The sequence below is a fragment of the Crinia signifera genome, chromosome 19 (genome assembly GCF_055691185.1).
Source record: "Crinia signifera chromosome 19, ASM5569118v1, whole genome shotgun sequence".
Lineage (NCBI taxonomy): Eukaryota > Metazoa > Chordata > Amphibia > Anura > Myobatrachidae > Crinia > Crinia signifera.
Genome location: NC_139226.1, coordinates 91,275,877 through 91,294,788, shown reverse-complemented (window position 1 = coordinate 91,294,788; position 18,912 = coordinate 91,275,877). Strand labels below are relative to the sequence as shown.

At 43.2% G+C, this 18,912-nt stretch overlaps 1 long non-coding RNA gene across 1 annotated transcript; it reads right to left on the bottom strand.

The window, feature by feature from the left end:
* Positions 1-832: 832 nt before the first annotated feature.
* LOC146042719 (uncharacterized) lies at positions 833-18,593 on the bottom strand. Its single transcript, XR_014463992.1, has 3 exons — positions 18,364-18,593; positions 5,631-5,726; positions 833-1,485 (listed from the first exon to the last, which is right to left on the bottom strand). It is a non-coding gene; the product is annotated as an uncharacterized LOC146042719 (long non-coding RNA).
* Positions 18,594-18,912: the final 319 nt, after the last annotated feature.

Sequence of the window (18,912 nt, the reverse complement as noted above, 5' to 3'; positions counted from 1 at the left end):
TACCGGCCCCGACTTTCAGCCTGGTGCTGGTTACAGCTGTGGGGGGGACCCCACGCTGGTTTTTTTCATTTATTTTTATATATATTTTTTTTACACTAAAGCCTGCACGGATCTGACTGATCTGTGCAGGCTTCTGCCAAATACGACAGGAAAATAAAGTGTATTTTCCTGCCGTATATTCGTGGCAGTTTTACACTAATTAGCTTAGTAAATCAGGAACCACCATTCTTTTGAATGGTGATTCCTGTTGTATTCTATTGATGGTGTAGACATTCGTATGAATACGAATATTTGTATTTTTGGCGTAGTAAATGCCAAAAATGCGAATACACCGAAAAAAAAATCGTATTTTCGTAGGAAAATACGATTTTTTTTCTACAAAATCATCTTAGTAAACTTCCCCCTAAATGTCAAAAATAAGTGTATTTCTAAATACAAATACACCAATTTTTTTACAAATTTCCTTAAGTAAATTTCCCTCATAATGTGCTGTGTTGACCTAACCTTCCCCTCCCGCAGCCTTACTAAAACCTCCCCTTCAGCAGCCTAAACTTCTCCTCCTATAGACTTTGCCATACCCTCCCCTTCCGCCACCTCCCCTCCACTCCTACATCTTTCTCTAAACTTTCCTGACGCATCCCCTCCCACACCTTTCCCTAGCCCTCCCCTCCTGCCGCCTCCCCTCCCACATCTTTCCCTAAGCCCTCCCCTTGCGCCACCTTACCCTCTTCTTCCCGGCATATACTGTAGGAATTGTAATGAGATGTTGGCAGTCCCAGCGCTGGAGGTAAAATAAGCCATACTTTGCTTCACCCATACAACAATTTTTCATCCAACAGGAAAACATTTTTATTTATTCATCAATAAAATATCAATATTTGGAAGACTTTAAAATACAATTTCTAAATTTCTTGCGTTTGACAGCAGGTAGGTCACTAACGGTATTATAATACAGAAATGCATAGCTGTCCCACTGTCTGCATTACTCCAGTACACATAAATATGACATTTCCCAGACTATCCACAGTAGAGAACCGGAGTATACATCGTTTTGCTAATTATTTTTGTTCCTTAAATCTATTTTTTTTTAATATATATATAATATGACGTAATCTTTATCCCATCAGACATCTTGGTTTGACTTTTTTTTTCCTATGAAATTTGGTGTTTGCAAATACTCACAAATGGGAAATAGGATAAATGCTAAATGTAGAAAGTTTTTATTCCTGTTCCGATAGTTATCATTCCAAGGTATTTGGCATTCTCCTAGGAGTCTGCATTTGGCCCAGTTACATGAGGACTTGGCGCTCTGTCTTGTGAAGGGTAGACCGGTGACCTTTAGCTGCAATATGTTTAATCAGCGCTTCATCACATAGACTAGAGCTCCCCCATCTGTTCATCCTAGGGTAATGGTCGGATATGGTGAGGATAATATGATGGGGTAAGTAGAGGACTCTGAACACACAGACTCTCAGAAATAACTACCTGTGGAAGAGAAGGAAACATATATGAGTTGACTTTAAATGCACCGTGTTGTAATCCTGAGCCAATACACATGGAGTTTTTCATGCCACTGTAATATCTCTGCTGGGGGCATATTGTGTAAATTGACGTCTCTGACCCACTGGCTGTGTCCGGAGTCCATGTGTACCATGTGCCATCACATGGCGCCATGGCGCCATGGTTCGGGCAGCATTCGGAACACTTATATTCTCACTCTATGCCCACTGGGATGGTAAAGTACGAAAAAGTCGGTTTAAAAAAGAAAAAATCATGAAAAGCTCTGGTCAACATTTTTCTAGGTCGATTTTTTGTTTGTGTCCACCTTTCGACCATGCTGACCTAATGCATGTCATTGACACCTTGACACTGTCGGCCTAATGACCGGATCCCCTGGTGAATCCATTGGCAACAATAAATTACCATTGCTAATATAATAATAATTTTATTTATGTAGCGCTCTTTCTCCAATAGGCGCATAATGGATAAAATGAATGTAATACAGTACAGGAACAAGGAAGGGCAGAAAAGTTGCATACGGCTGTGGCCGGATAGGCTGTGGGCCGATTTTATCTGTGGGCCTAGATTGAAGTGGGCCGTTATTAAAGTGGGAAAACTGATTCATAACTACAGCGTTATACCAGATTCATCTGACTCATCATCTCTTGTCTCCAACAGGTAACACACTGAACATCTCCTCTGTACTGCAGAGCATTACATCTATTGTGTGGGATTGATTTGTATATCTAGGTAACACACTGAACATCTCCTCTGTGTACTTTACAACAGTACCTAGCATGTGTGTAGGGAGGAATTTATTTTTATTCTAGGTGATATATAGAATCCTGGAATGCTAGTTTTGTTTTTCTAAGCCACTTTTATTGCTATGTGTTGTAGGGGGTGGGGACTAAACGAGTGGATTCCAATTATTGGGAATTGGGAACTCATGCATTGTTAGAGTACTTAAGTAGTCATTGCATACGGCTGTGGCCGGATAGGCTGTGGGCCGATTTTATCTGTGGGCCTAGATTGAAGTGGGCCGTTATTAAAGTGGGAAAACTGATTCATAACTACAGCGTTATACCAGATTCATCTGACTCATCATCTCTTGTCTCCAACAGGTAACACACTGAACATCTCCTCTGTACTGCAGAGCATTACATCTATTGTGTGGGATTGATTTGTATATCTAGGTAACACACTGAACATCTCCTCTGTACTGCAGAGCATTACATCTATTGTGTGGGATTGATTTGTACTTCTAGGTAACACACTAAACATCTCCTCTGTACTGCAGAGCATTACATCTATTGTGTGGGATTGATTTGTATATCTAGGTAACACACTGAACATCTCCTCTGTGTACTTTACAACAGTACCTAGCATGTGTGTAGGGAGGAATTTATTTTTATTCTAGGTGATATATAGAATCCTGGAATGCTAGTTTTGTTTTTCTAAGCCACTTTTATTGCTATGTGTTGTAGGGGGTGGGGACTAAACGAGTGGATTCCAATTATTGGGAATTGGGAACTCATGCATTGTTAGAGTACTTAAGTAGTCATTGCATACGGCTGTGGGCCGATTTTATCTGTGGGCCTAGATTGAAGTGGGCCGTTATTAAAGTGGGAAAACTGATTCATAACTACAGCGTTATACCAGCGTTAAACCGAAGTGAAACTGAAGGACAAAACAACAACGGAGAAACCAAAGTCTACTTTGAGTGAGTTAAATACATTCACACTACTCCGGCCTGCTTAATCTGGCAATTCAACTATAACATCAGCATTTTACATTTGCAAACAACTTTTACTATCACTGTTAAAGCTTGTACTTGCACTGTCTGTTTGGAAAATGACCAGCTGTACCTCTAATGACCTCACCTCTCCTGCTCTTCCATTGATAGTAGGTGTCCTCTTTCTCTATACATCCTCTCTGGGTGAGCTTATGTGCTCACTCAACTTCCACTATCACATCTATGCTGATAACAGTGAAATCTACCTCTCCTCTCATGATCTCTCTCCCTCTATCCTCACTCATATCTCTAACTGTCTCTCTGCTGTCTACTCTTGGATGACCCAGCGCTTTTTTAGACTTAAAATATCAAAGACTAAGCTGTCATCTTCCCACCCTCCTGCATAAAACCTGACCATCGCTTATCCTTACCTACTGTTTATGCTCACTTCTTTACCTTCTGTGTCACCCCTGTCTGTCTATCCCTCCCCTTTAGAATGTAAGCTCTCACGAGCAGGGCCCTCTCTCCTCATGTGCCTTTCTTAGAATATATAAACCTCTGCCACCCTGATGATTGCTTCAGTGTCCTGTCCCCTGATGCAACTATCTATATTAACCATGTACTTGTCCTAAACTGTCTTGTACTGTAATTTGTTATGTGTTTTTGATTATAACTATGCTCTGTAAAGCGCTGCGGAATCTGTGTGCGCTATATAAGAAACTGTTAATAAATAAATAAATAAATAAGCAATATTCAAGGGAATTACAGAAATGCTTAGGTAAAGGTTTGGTTACACACATAGCGGGCCAGTCGCTGGTGGGAGGAAGGGACAGGGGCAGACTGGGGAATGTCCAGCATTTTATGGGCATCTCCATGAAAATGCCTGCTCTGGGCAGGCGGCTGACATCACATGATGTCAGCGCCTGACCCGTCTTTGGCGATCTGCGGAGGAATTAAAAGTTTGAGTTCAGTAGATGGGGTAACCGGAGGCTGCGCCGTTGACTATCGAGAGACTACCGGTATTGCTGCCAAGTGCAATGCAGGTCCATTGCAAATACCTCAAGAAATGTACAAGGAAAAAACACCAAAGGTGTCACTTCGGCCTCAGTCTCACTCGTGATAGCTATAATGGAGTAATCACCATAACCAAATTATTTTATTAATTAATTGATGCTTTATTAATTTCTTAAAGAAATTTATTTACAGAAGGAATTTTGACAATAAGGTGCGATTGACGGTATTAAAATCTAAACATAAAAAAAAATCAATATTAAAATGCAATCAGATGAAATAAAAAAAATTATGGATAACAACCCACTTCAAAACGCTGTACTACGTGGCTAATACCGGAGTACACACAAATGGGTGTGTGGGGAAAGGGAATACAAACAAAGACTGACGCAATATGCAGGCTGGAACCGACAAGTGATCCTGATACAGATTGAGCATCCCTTAATCGAAATCCACGAGCATTTTGGCTAAGGGATATTTTGGGATTTTGGAATATTTTTATTTTTATACTTACCTGGTCCCCTGGTGGTGCCCCATTGGTTCCCCGACGTCCACGGTGTCCCCAGAGGCTTTCAGGATCCTCTTCAGCAGCATCTTTGTTCCCAGTGGTGCTAGTGACGCTTGCGCAATGCACCCCTGGGACTGGAGATGCCGCTGAAGATGATCCTGACTCTGCCGTGGACATTGAGGGATGAGGTAAATATGAAAACTGAGCACGGTACCTTGTCCCAAAATAAGATAGGGGTGTCTGCCGGCAGACTCCCATTGATGTCGTCTATGCACTCTGCGATGTTCGGCATATTGCATCAGTCTTTGTTTGTATTCCCTTTCCCCACCCACCCATTTGTGTGTGTATACCAGTAATAGCCACGTAGTACTGCGTATAGAAGTGGATTGGTTTCCATTAATATTTTTATTTCATCTAAATTGCATTTTAATATTGACTTTGTATGGTTAGATTTTAATATCGCCAATTGCATTCAAAAGGCCTCAGTAGAAACTGAGGGATAGATTTATTAAGCTCGATGAAGTGATAAACTGGTTTTTAACACTGGCCAATCAGCTCCTACCTGTCATATTTCAAATCAAGCCTGTAACTTCACAGGTAGGAGCTGATTGGCTGGTGATAAAAAACAGACAGTTTATCACTTCACCGAGCTTAATAAATCTACCCCTGACTTTTATTTCCAAAAGCAGGAAAAATCATTCAATGGTTGGTGGCCTTCAAATGATTTCTCCTGCAGTGGAGGCATGCGAGGGGATGTGTTTTCGTTACACATCCCCTCACATGTTAACAAGGGGATTTGATGGTGGAGCGGTGTCTCAGGCATTAGGTAAGCTGTGGTGAATAAGGCCATTAGAACATTGTAAATGAGTGTAGACTTACCTAGGCATATGTTAGATTTGCTGTCCAAGGGATTTTATACATTCTTTATAGGCTTGAATTAGTTCCTGGCAGTTCTCTTCTCCTTTCTCTGCTGCACTGCATGAAAAACAAAGCAAGCACAAGCAAATTAGTGTGACAGTAGTATGTAACTAGTAAGCCCGCTAGAAGCAAATGCTTCGAAAGCTAGTCTGCTACCTCGTGATTCTGTGTTTGTGCATGTGTGAGAGAGAAAGAGATGCAGTTTAATTCACTGCCAACAGATGGCAGTGTTTCGGAGACACACAAATGGACACTAGACCATAGCTGCCTACTCTCCTGCATTCTGCAGGAGACTCCCTGAAATAGCAGCAATCTCCCTCTCTCCCTCATTAGTCTAGCAATCTCCCTAAGTTTCCCTAGCCCACATTAGACTGTTACATTTTTGGGGAAAAAAGGAATAAGAGATAGATACATTTACATTGAATCATCAGCGCCATTTCCCAGCAGTTTAGCAAGTATAGTAACTATTACTAACTGCTTTGGGGCTCATCTACATTTGTATATCAGTCATTTTAAAAGATTCCTTTCAGATGTAGCCGTACACACCCACGCTTCTAGGTGCCACGTTCACAACTAGTTTTCAAATGTAGGCAAGTAGCCAAATATATATATATGGCTGTAGGTTGGGGCTGAGGACAGGGGTAACTCCCCGAAACATTCCCCTTCAATACATTATCATTTTGCTTTACCAAGTCATCTGAGTGCCGTTTGTTCCCATCTGGGAAATTGGATGTATATATATGTATAGCTGGTCTCTGGCACTCTGGATAGTGGGTTGCTGCGGCCGGTGCCTTCCCTTAAGTCACACTGCAACTGCAGTGGACATATATAATACGCAGAGACGGCGGCACTCAGTCCAAGAATAAAACACACAAATGCGGCTTTGTTGTGCAACTTTTCAGAACTCTTGATAAAAGTGCTTTCCCTGAACTGATGACGGAGCCCCCGAGCTCCGAAACGTTTTCTAACTGCACATGGAATAAATTTCCATACTGATTCACCAGTGATTCTAGCCTCCGAGTGCCGCTTATTTCCTTACTGCATATTCCCAGAGGACCCATCCCCTCTTGTGAGAGGGCACCGGAGCAAGTACCCACAGGCATCCACCCTTAAGTCCTGAGTGCCGGCCTCTTTCTGGACTGTATATATAGAGAGAGAGAGAGAGATAGTGTAGATGGGAACCCTTAAGGGTTAGAACATCGCACGGCACTCCAGGGTTTGGTAAAGAAAGTTACATTTATTGTGCAACGGTTTTGAGGCTCTAGGCCCCTTCCTCAGGCATACAGCAAGAAAGTATGTGTGTGTATATATATATATATATATATATATATATAAATATATATAAAGTCCAGTATAAAGAGCACTCACCAGTCTTCCAATCTCAATGCCAATAAAAGTTTAATACATCACCAAGTTATTAAAACAGGATGTCGACGTTTCGAGCCACAGCGGGCCCTTTGTCAAGACAAGTGATGGATGGGTCACAGCCCCAGAAGTAGATGTACTTCTGGGGCTGTGACCCATCCATCACTTGTCTTGACAAAGGGCCCGCTGTAGCTCGAAACGTCGACAACCTGTTTTGAAAACTTGGTGATGTATTAAACTTTTATTGGCATTGAGATTGGAAGACTGGTGAGTGCTCTTTATACTGGACTTTATATTTGGCTGTACCCCTGGGACTACAAGCCTAAGTTGGCACCCCAGCTGCTGATATTTGAAATTTGTGTGTGCTGGCCCTACCAAAATACATATATATATATATATATAGAGGTCAGTCAGGCGGCACTCAGTCGCAATAAGACAAACTCAAAACGCCATTTAGGACACCAACGTTTCAATGTTTATACATTTTCGTCCGCTGCCCTGACGAAAATGTATAAACATTGAAACGTTGGCGTCCTAAATGGCGTTTTGAGTTTGTCTTATTGCGACTGAGTGCCGCCTGACTGACCTCTGTATTGAATACACTGCGACCTGCAGTGCATTTTTGGAAGGCACCAGGAACGTGACCGCTGGTATCAGCGAGTGCCGGGACTACACCCACTATATATATATATATATATATATATATAAGCAGGCAATAATGGGCGTCACTCCGGGGCTTGTGTGAAAAATTCAGTGGAAGTTTATTATTCCTTACGGTCTACGCCGTTTCGGGATAAACCCTTCATCAGGACCAAAGTATGGAACAAAGTGCAAACAACTTGTTGTTTGCACTTTGTTCCATACTTTGGTCCTGATGAAGGGTTTATCCCGAAACGGCGTAGACCGTAAGGAATAATAAACTTCCACTGAATTTTTCACACAAGCCCCGGAGTGACGCCCATTATTGCCTGCTTGTATTGGTGGTGAGTAACATCATCACAGGGGAAGGCACCCGGGCACCAAAGCTCTAGCAAGCGGGGAGTGCCGGACATTATCACGTTTTATATATATATATATATAGACAAAATGTAGATCCAGACTGCGTACAGCCAAAGTTTCAAAGAGTAGAAGTGCGTCCTTTAATCAGGAGGTACTGCAGCTTTCTCCAAACAAAGCCAGACCTTAGCTTTAGGTATCCCAATCACAAGAAATTGGAGAAAGAGTAAACCAAATTTTACTAAAAAGTGCAGGATCACATACATCACATACATCATAGAAAACAGCCAACAGATGACGAAACACGTTGGGCGTGGCCTAAACCTACAACGCTGTGCTTTTGAAGTTCCTATCAACGGAGGCCTCAGCGGCGGCGAAAAAGCTGGTCCCGGCTATTCAAGTCGTTGGTGCGCCGTGTTGGATACCACTGTGGCAAGCTGTTTGCTGTTTTCTATGATGTATGTGAGCCTGCACTTTTTAGTAAAATTTGGTTTACTCTTTGCTCATACTTGCGCTTTTTCTCCAATTTCTTTTTACACACACACATAGATATATATATATATATATATATATCTATCTATCTATCTAGAAGAGACAAATGTGGACGCTCCAATAGTGCAAAAATTACCACTTTTTAAAAGAAAATATTTATTCAGAAACTGCACAAGACAAGAGATGGGTAACGTACCATATACAGCGGCTTACAAATTGCCGCACAGATCAGGCATAGGACGGTGCTGGGCACCTTACAAGCGTTGGAGAGGTTACCCTCAAGGCTCCGGTCGTGCTTGACGCTAGGCCACGCCCCCACGCGTTTCGGGGTATGAAAAGGTCGTAGGACGCGTACCGCCGCCCCTCGCGGGCTCGCTGCACTCGCCACGCTTCAGGTTCACGTTTATAGTGGGGGGTGGCGTGGGGGTGCATTTAACATTGTAAGCACCCATTAGGGTGCATTTAACATTGTAAGCACCCATTAGGGTGCTTATACAATTTATAATCGCATCCCATCACATTGGCCCTTATTCTGATTGACGCGGACTTTACCGCGTACTTACGGATCGCGTCTTTATGGCGTCTGCGCATGCGTGGAGAACGCTACGCGCATGTGCCACGCCTTGACTCGGTACCAGTTCGGCCAAATCCCGTCCAAAACTGTTCACCGCTACCAGTCGTGAAATAGGGGCGTATTATGGGCGTCATGCGGAATGACACATGGGCGTAGTTTCAAAGTGGGCAAAACGGGGCGGAAACATGGGCGGACACGAGGGAGTACACTTATGTTGGGGGGCGTACATTCGGAAACCACTCCGAATGCACGCGATCAAAAAGGGCAGAAATGTGCGGTGTCCACAAGTGTACTATTGCTTTGCGGACACCACTCGTTCATGCGGTAGGCGAACGTACGCCTAATGACTACAACCATTAACACCTGAACCCAATAGAATCGACTCCTTTACTCATTACTCACTAATAGGACGCTTGTCAGTGCTTTAATTGAAACCATTGCTGCTTCAAGGAACCCGTACTAAACACCCACATATGCTGTACTTGTCAGACACTTTCAAACTGCTAACAATGGACATGACAGAATATTAATACTAGCAATACACATGTGTATTCGACATGTTCCAAATAAGCAGTTTTTTATGAGGATAGGTAATTGAATAAGTGGGTCATGTGATGTATAGCAGAAGATACTTCGTAGTGGGTTGTTTGGCGTAAATACTCCGCTTACGTGCGGTAGCACCGCTTGGCTCCCGTTCGGATGCGGTATTCCCGAGCATACTCTGTAATACTCTGTAATACCGTGCCGAATCGGAGTGTTTCTCCCGCACACGCATGGTTTGTATGTCGTCCGTAAACACGCCCTGTTCTTAAAGAGTGAGTCCGTCCGAATGCGGAGGACCCGTGGGCGTTTCTACGGACGATGGCCGCACGCGGCAAAACACCGTGGCGTGCGGACCGCACCGTAAGAATGCGGGAATATCCGCACCGATCAGAATAAGGGCCATTGTATGGCATTCTATGCCATATACAATGTCATACAATTTTTAAATTGTATGCAATTGTACAACATTGCGCGATATCGCATTGCATCGCATACCATCGTATGCCTTATGGTATACGATGCGATGGGCGCCGCTATAATACACAAGTACCGATAAATGCAAGGGTGATAAAGAGAGATAAGCGTCCAGCCAATACCCTGCTAACTGCCATGTTACAGGCTGTGTTTGAAAAAAGTCAGTAAGGAGCTGATTGGCTGGACGTTTATCTTTTTTTGGGACAGATGCACTAAGCTTCAAAAGTAATAAATTGGAGAGTGATAAACAACCAACACAGTCTGTGACATGGCAGGTAGGAGCTGATTGGCTGGCTGTTTATCACTCTCCATTTTATCACTTTTGAAGCTTAGTGCATCTGGCCCTCAATCACCCTTGCATTTATCTCTTGTTTAGGCTTAATACATCTGCCCCACTGCATACTTGCCGACTTTTTAATGTCACTCTTCGGAGGGGCCCGGTCCCTGGAGAGGACAACCAAATGTGCAAGTCGGGGGGCTGGTACAAAGGTGATGTATTAAAGCCCTGCCCCCAATCCACGCAAACGCTGCGATTCACGGGTCCGCGAATAGGGGGTGGGGCTAAAATTACACGAAATGATGCGATTTGTGTAATTTTAGTCCCTCCACCGGACCCGTGATTTACGGCACTTCTTTCCCCAGCTCTGGGGGGGAGCGGGGATTCTGGGGGGAATGCAGGAGACTTGCCTACCTTCCCGGGGGGCCTGGAGGGGGACCCAATTTTTGGGAGACTCCCGGCCATTCCGGGAGGGTAGGCAAGTATGCCCCACTGTCTCCTATTGTAAAGTGCAACAGAACATGCTGCGCTATATAAGAAACAATTGCAAGATTTGCTAAAGTGTATTTGCCGGAGTGTATTTTTTTGCCAACACACAATACTGGCAGGCTGTTTAGCTGTCCCCTCCAGGACAGCAACATGAAGAGGGGAAGGTTTCAGTGTGTAATAAATAATAATAATAATAATAATATTTTAATAACCAGCATTTCTTTCCCCTTTTTGATGTTGCAAAGTGTCAATAAAGATTTAAAAGTTACTGGTTAAATATAACATTTCCAGGGTACTTTGTAAATGGTGGTAACCAGCAATTGCTAGAACTGATTACATACAAACATAGAATTTGACGGCAGATAAGAACCACCTGGCCCATCTAGTCTGCCCTTTTTTTAAACATGTTACCTCAAACCATATACCACCTCTGATGGGAGGCTATTCCACTTATCTACTACCCTTTCTGTGAAGTAATTCTTCCTCATATTTCCCCTGAATCTTCCTCTCTCTAGTCTCAGTGCATGTCCTCGTGTTCTGTTGATAGAAACATACTGGTTCCATGCATAGTACTTTTACCTCAGCATTAGCCTATTCTGCAAAACTGAAATACGAGCGCCTGGAATTCATAGACATCTTTCGAGACATTCTATGTTTTACAGCCCGCAGGCCTGACTGTGCGCTTCATTTCCTGCTCAGCTTATAAATGGCAAGGATATCGGTCAACATGGCAAAATCCCCCTGAACAGCTGACTATGCCAGACACATATGTTTTATGGACAAAAAGTATTGCAAATATCTTTAAAACTTTGAAGACTGAGTGAAATAAGCCGCATTCTTTTTTTAAGAGTCCCCTTTATATCAAGAATATACAATATTTACAATGGACCACGTGGTTAGAAGCTTCTTATGTGAGAGGACTTTCTGCATCCAAAGAAGGATCCAAATTTATTATTGATTTATAATCTGACACAATATTATTTTTGGAATGCCTCAGTTTTTGTTTTTTTCTCACTTGCTCTGGAATGTGCTGTATGCAAATGCTGATAATGCAGTCACACGTGTTGCAAATGCTTCTCTACTTACACCTGGAATTGTGTAACTGGCCTGTAACTGGCCTGTAACTTGGCTGTAACTGGCCTGCTGTAACTGGCCTGTAACTGGATTGTAACTTGGCTGTAACTTGGCCTGTAACTGGCCTGCTGTAACTGGCCTGGGCTATAACTGGGCTGTAATTGGCCTGCACTGAGGAAATGCTGTGCATCTCTTCAGCAATCACCGGCTGATCTGTAGAGCAGAGCATTGGTGATCTCCGGCTCCCTCCAACTGGATCACACGCTCCCATTACAGTTGCTAAAGGAAGCAGCGGCCATTTTCAGAAGGACATTTTTAATGAGGCAGATGTGAGGCTGGAGGAAGGGGGCTGACATTTTTGCCAGCTAGACCCCTCTCATCTTCAACATTCAGCCCACAGATTAGAGTTGACCATTTGTAATGATATTTATACCTCATATTTTGTTGACTCCCGACTGCTTGAGGACCTCAGCAGAATCCTGTCACACAGGTCCATTACATGTCCCTTCCTTTCCAACACCAAGTATAGATGTGATGGTGGTGGTGGTGGTGGGGTGATGGATCAAGCACTGTAGGTGCGGGTTCAATGCACAATGTCACAGTAATTACTCTGACACAGCTGTTGGTACTATTACAGTGTTGGCCTGGAGCAATTGCAGCCACAATGACTTTGTTCTTGCAAACATATAGGAATGTTGTTTTTAGTTTGCGGTCAGTAAGTGTATTGGAGGAATGTGGATTGTAGGGTCCACAGCAATAAGGTGGACATGCACAAGATCCACATGGGAAACTGCTGACACCAGGTAACTAAATGGCCGACACATGAAAAGGTCGTCCACAAGTTTGTTATGTTTTTGTATAAATTTCTACATTTGATTGTTGTACATATGGATATTGCCAGATAGGAGAATGTGTCCAGGTCTGTAAGAGCAGATAAGGAAGGCATATTGGCACACAGGGACGTTAGACTGAGTACACAAACCAAGCTGTACTGTGCTTCCCAGTGGCCGGGGACAGTGTATACTCCTGCAGGCAGCTGGAGATGAGATGTTCCGGGTGCAGAACTTGCCTGTCCGCATTATCCCTGCATAACTGCACCCTGGCTATCTTACCCTCTTTATCTGTAGCTAATGAGGCCCAGCCTGACTCAGCAAACCCCCCTGTTACTCACGCTCACCCCTGTCTGCGAGCAGGGAGTGTCTGCCCTGCGGTTAGGCTGTCAGATAAACAGGCAGCTCACTGTCAGTCCGCATCAGCCAGTCATGCATGTGTAGAGCTTTGTGGGTGCCAGGTAATCGCAGGCACCGTGAGGACAGGAGAAAGCCTCACACACTCCAGGCACGGAATAAATACAGGACGCGTTATTTTATGCACAAATTGGTTTGAAAAAAATTGAAAAGAAGCGTCCGTAAAAGCTGTAATGCGGAATTATTTCTGCTTGGTGGGTTTTGTTCTGTTTAATACTTGCAAACCTGCTGGGAAACATTGGATGAAATGCTCTGCCAGGAAATAAATGCGCATAATGTACAACCATTTCCGAATTTATCATTAGGTAGATATAGGCAGCTGCCTAGAGGCTTCATAATCTGAGGGCACCCCCAAGTCTGACAATCACAAAGTGATGGATGACTCTGGGAGATGCATCATTGTTGGAATTAATGCAAACGGCAGGTGTAGAACTTCTAAGACGGGAGCAGGAAGCTGAAGTTTTGCTCAGGGTGCTGAACGACCTTGCACCAGCCCTGTATGCAACCGATTGCTACGTAAAGATTTCCCTCCCGTTTTTTTCTCGACTGGTTTAATTTCCTATTAATAGAAATGTAGGGCCTGGTTCATCAAGGCACGCAGAATAGCGAATTTTCATTTGTGCGGTTGCGTGACCCATTTATACTGCGGTTGCATTCTGGAAAGTGGGACCGCAGTCTAACATGGTGTTGGGAACGTGGTAACACAGTGTTGGGAGGGGCGTGGTCCAGACAACATAGGATGTGTCAGGACCATGGGGGTTATTCTGGTTCACTCGCAAAGGCAAATTCACTCTCTAATGGACAAAACCATGTGCAATGCAGGGGGGGCAGATATAACATGTGCAGAGAGAGTTAGATATGGGCGTTATATTGTTTCTGTGCAGGGTAAATGCTGGCTGCTTTATTTTTACACTGCAATATAGATATCAGTTTGAAATACCAACCCCACCCAAATCTAACTTTCTGCACATGCTACATCTGCCCCACCTGCAGTTCATATGGTTTTGTCCAATAGTGTGTGAATTTGCCTTTGCGAGTGAACCAGAATAACTCCCCATATGCAGGGTCAACGGCTGCATGACGTGCAACGCAGATGCTTCAACCCTGATCACGGAGGGTCTGCACCTACCTTCGCAGCTAGGCTGTGCAGGCATGGGGCTCACGTAGTTATGAGAGCACTTCGCAATTAAGCAAAGCGGTCACATAGTTTTGTTCATTAGAAAGAAAGATGCTTTGCTATCCAGTCTGAACTAATCATATAGTACACTGGTTGCCTGCGGAGAGATAGCTCATTAGGCACATGCTGCAATGTGGGTTATTAACAAAAATCCTTTTTTGTTAATAACCCATTTTTAACACTCAGAACACAAAGGGCTGGGCCTACGCATTCTGCCACCTGAGGCAGCATATGAAACTGCCTCAACCATGCCTTATAAAAGACACCACACACACGTTTTATAAGACAGGTATGATCATTTTTACACATTAGATCTAACAACTAGGTAAATACCATGAATGTAAATGATCTTGTCTAGAATTTAATTATTATGAGCTACATTCCATTGTTTCATAGATGTTCTGTAAACTGCATCCTCAGATGCAGATGTGCTGTGACAACAATGGCCCAATTCACAATGTGATCATTGATTGGCTGTATCAATTGTCACATGCATATGCTGTGAAAAATCTATGTCCCAACAATGCAAGCTGAAGCTGGCATTATTATCACAGGGCTCATTGCATTTTTTTTCTTCACATTTTATTTGTGTCAATTTGGCCAGATCACATTTCCCATTATAAGTATGGGAAATGTGATCTGCTTACTTTAAAAAATGTGATTTAAAGGGTTTGGAGAAGTTTTTTGCGAATCACACATTGACATCACAGCACAGCACTCCACCAAATACAGTGCTGCACACAATTCTCTGGGAAAATGGTCGCCTCACCACTTTCCTAGAGACATGCGCATGAGCAGTGTACACTGGCCCACACCGCTGTACACTTCTAGCAAGTATACTACACAGTTGAGGAGACTGTCAGCATCACTTCATGGGGCGGGGTCTGATGAAGACGTACTACAAATTCTGCAGTATCCAGGAGGGTTGCCCACCTTTCCGGGGGCCCGGAAGGGGCCCCGATTTTCGGGAGCCTCCCGGCCATTCCCGGAGGGTAGGCAACCCTAGCGTACTATTTTGTGTTATGCTTTTCCTATACTTGCATTTACAATAATACGGACACCTACCTGTACAGGGGGACAAGTGGAAAACTCATTTGCACTACCATACTGTTCTCATTGCCTTTTCATTTGTGTAAATGTCTACACCTCCTCTACCCCCCGCTCTGATTATTTGGACAGAGTTCAGACTGTGTAATATCTGACAGGTCTCCATAAATATAAAGTGCTGAGTATGTATTTCCATGGTACTTGAATTACACATTGGTGACCTGTGCAGTGACTCTAGCCAAGTCCTAGCCATATAAATACAGAGGCCTGCAGAATGAAGGGGATAGCCAGCCTACTGCTGCAGGGTGATATATTGATTTATATAGGTGTGACGTGTTTATAAGGAGACCAACGCTCTAAGTGCCCTCTGCATGTACCCTAGTTTGTAACATCCAATTGTAGGGCAAAAATAACTTTGTTCATTGCTCTTTAAGCATTGTATGTTCAAGAACCATCGCACTACACAGCCTCACACAGTAAATGTCAAGATGGCCCCTGCACATGCTCAGTTGTCACTCCTCTTTCAATCGTACTGCCCCGAATCATGTGATAACTGAGGCATGAGGCACAAAGCAACTACTTGCACACGCCTGGGCAACTGGTTCTCTGTCATTTCATAACTATATATACCTTACACTAGTAAAAAATCACAATCACTTTACACACATTGGACCAGGAAAGTCTGCTGCTCCTGAATGTGATAGTTATTCACACATAATTTCACATAATTTAATAAATATGGTGGTTATTAATGCTAGCTAAATCTAATGCCACTTTGAGACCGCACTTAAAAACCGGTATTTTGCAGATTGCTGACCAAATACAGGGTCAAAGCCAGTTTTGCGGTCTGAAAGCAGCATAAGTGTATTGGCTGCTCTGATAGACCAAGAAAAGCCTTATATCTGTGGAATACAGGTGTGTTTTCCAACAGCAACCACAGGAGCCCCCGGAGGCGGAGAGGATAGAGGGTCACAGACTGGTGGTGCTGGTCTGTTAGGGGTGTAGAGGGTGGCATGTTGGTGTGGGTAAGTTAGGTGGTAGGCTGGCAATGTGAATGTGTAAGGGATCCACTTCTTGGAAACTTTTTCAGGACCACTTCAAATTCCCAATCCGCCCATGATCCTAGATAAATCCGATTGTGCACATTGCAAATACAGATGTAAGTTCCTGTCTGATTTGTTCTATTATTGTTGTCAGCAGCATTTAGCGGTAAAATAAGAGCTTATATATCAGGAATTACGCATTTCTACTACATGCGATGCGCAGGAAACATCTTAAAGCGCCAAAGTTCCCTAGTATTCCATAATTGTATGCGCTAAGTTCCCATACGCCATTGGCTTTGGGTATGGGTCAGTGGGTCGACCAAATTAACCTTGACATGCAATGGGTCGACCATTGAAGGTTGACACCTTAAATGGGTCGACATGGGTAAGGTCAACAGGGTCGGAAGGTCGACACAAGTATTAGGTTGACAATGGGAAGGTCAAAATGTCGACATGAGTTTTCCACTTTTTTGGTCCAAAGTGTCGACCTTGTACACCGTCTAAGTGTACCGTGTCGCATGGCACACTGCACTCGCCCTGCTTCGGGCACTATTTTATTCTCCCACCACGCTGTAGTGGATGGTAGGGCATGAAATACCACCTGTCGGCACATGTGGGCCTAAAAATAAATGTAAAAAAACTCATGTTGACCTTTTAACTGTTGAACTAATGCTCATGTCCACCTTCTGAGCCTGTCGACCTTACCCATGTTGACCTATGGCCTCTTTACCAGTGGCATGGGATGCTTCGACTATTGTTCCATCCCTAAAAATCATATCCAGCCCCAATAAACAGAACACAAATAAAACATTAACTGCAGCAAATATTTATAAACTCTACGACAGATCAGTCATTTTGAAACAAACTCTAAATAACGTCATTTTAACTGTCATGTCCATTTAAATCTTTCAGTATTTAAAATCCATGTTTGTGCATGTGCCCTGATGGAACACTGGAGACTGGAGACACAGGAATGCCATCGGTATATTTCTATATTTTACATTTGTAATTTCTTAGCAAATAGTAATCAGGTTACATAGGCACCCGGTCATAATGATGTTTATTTTGGTAATGTACAACAATTCATTAGATGCCGTCAAAGGATATCGCCCAGCAATGCTACCCTTAGTTATTTCATAGACCCGATTAGCTTAATCCTTTACAGAAGGAGAAATCCACAGCTGTATCTCCACAATAAACGGATGCAGAAATGGGTCACCTCTGTGGATCTGCCATTTTAGGAAAGCATTCATTTTGTTATCTCGGATTGTATTTGACCTTCTACCCTGTTTTACGGCAATGTACTAAAAACATATAAAGTATAGAATAATAAACAACTGAAATACATACAAGTAGTGTCTGTTTAGATTAACCCTTTGTTTTGGAAAACCGAAAAACTGCAAAGAGCTGTGCGCTTTGCAGATAAACTAGAAGGGACGGCATTCCGCCTCGTTGGGTCATGGAGATCAGTGAGAACCCTATTAGTCGGTGCGTCGGTTATTATCCAGTAATATTTTCAGTTCTTTCTTAGTTCTAAATTAAGGTTCTGGTGGGTTTAACATTTGACTGTTAAGGAGTCAAATATAAACATAATCCAGATTATCCAGATTGATGTTGAATTAAATGAATACTAACAGGGCCGAAAAAAAATTGAGATGGTTTTTAATACACAATTTGACCTCAACTTCATTATGTTCTGTATGTTTAATAGAACGCGCCTCACTTTCACGTTTATGAATGTAAGTATATTAATATTTGGGATACCAAACTGGCATTTCTGTTGACAGGAAAAAATAATATCTTATATACTTAAAAATCCAGTAGTGACATATTTTAGAGATGCAATGGCGATATCAGTTTACCACCAGCAAAGAACATCTCCGTAGGGTTACTCACCATTTTTCCATGGCAACTTTAAGTTCAAGACACGGCTGTTCCACAGGTGCTGAGGTCTCCTCTACGTTCTGCGCTGACCCTTCGCTTGGACTGTCGGACATATTGGCTGTGTGGTGTTGGGCTGCAGAGCTGGGAATTGCTGCACACAGCTGTATTTTGGGAGATCTCTCTGCGTGGCTGGCCTTGCTGATCCCTATCAGAGTCTGGCATGCACTGGGCTGAGAGAATTTGTGTCACTCTGACAGGAGGTATAGCTACGCCTGCCCAGTTACTGGGAGGAGAGATAAGAGGACAGAGGTCTGGGAGGAGAGCTGGCTTTGCATTACCCGGGTCTAGTTATTCATACATCCAAACTGATAGAAACAATGCTGGAGTTCTGACAACATGTTAGTGAAATATTGACCTTTTGATTTTAGGTTATTTAGTGCAGTAAATTAATCAGTCACACATGAAGAATCAAATCTGCCCCTGTCACTTTAGGTTCCTTTTATTGTCACTGTAATACCCATACACACGTCCTCGTTAGTGACGGACGTTGTGCCCCCACCG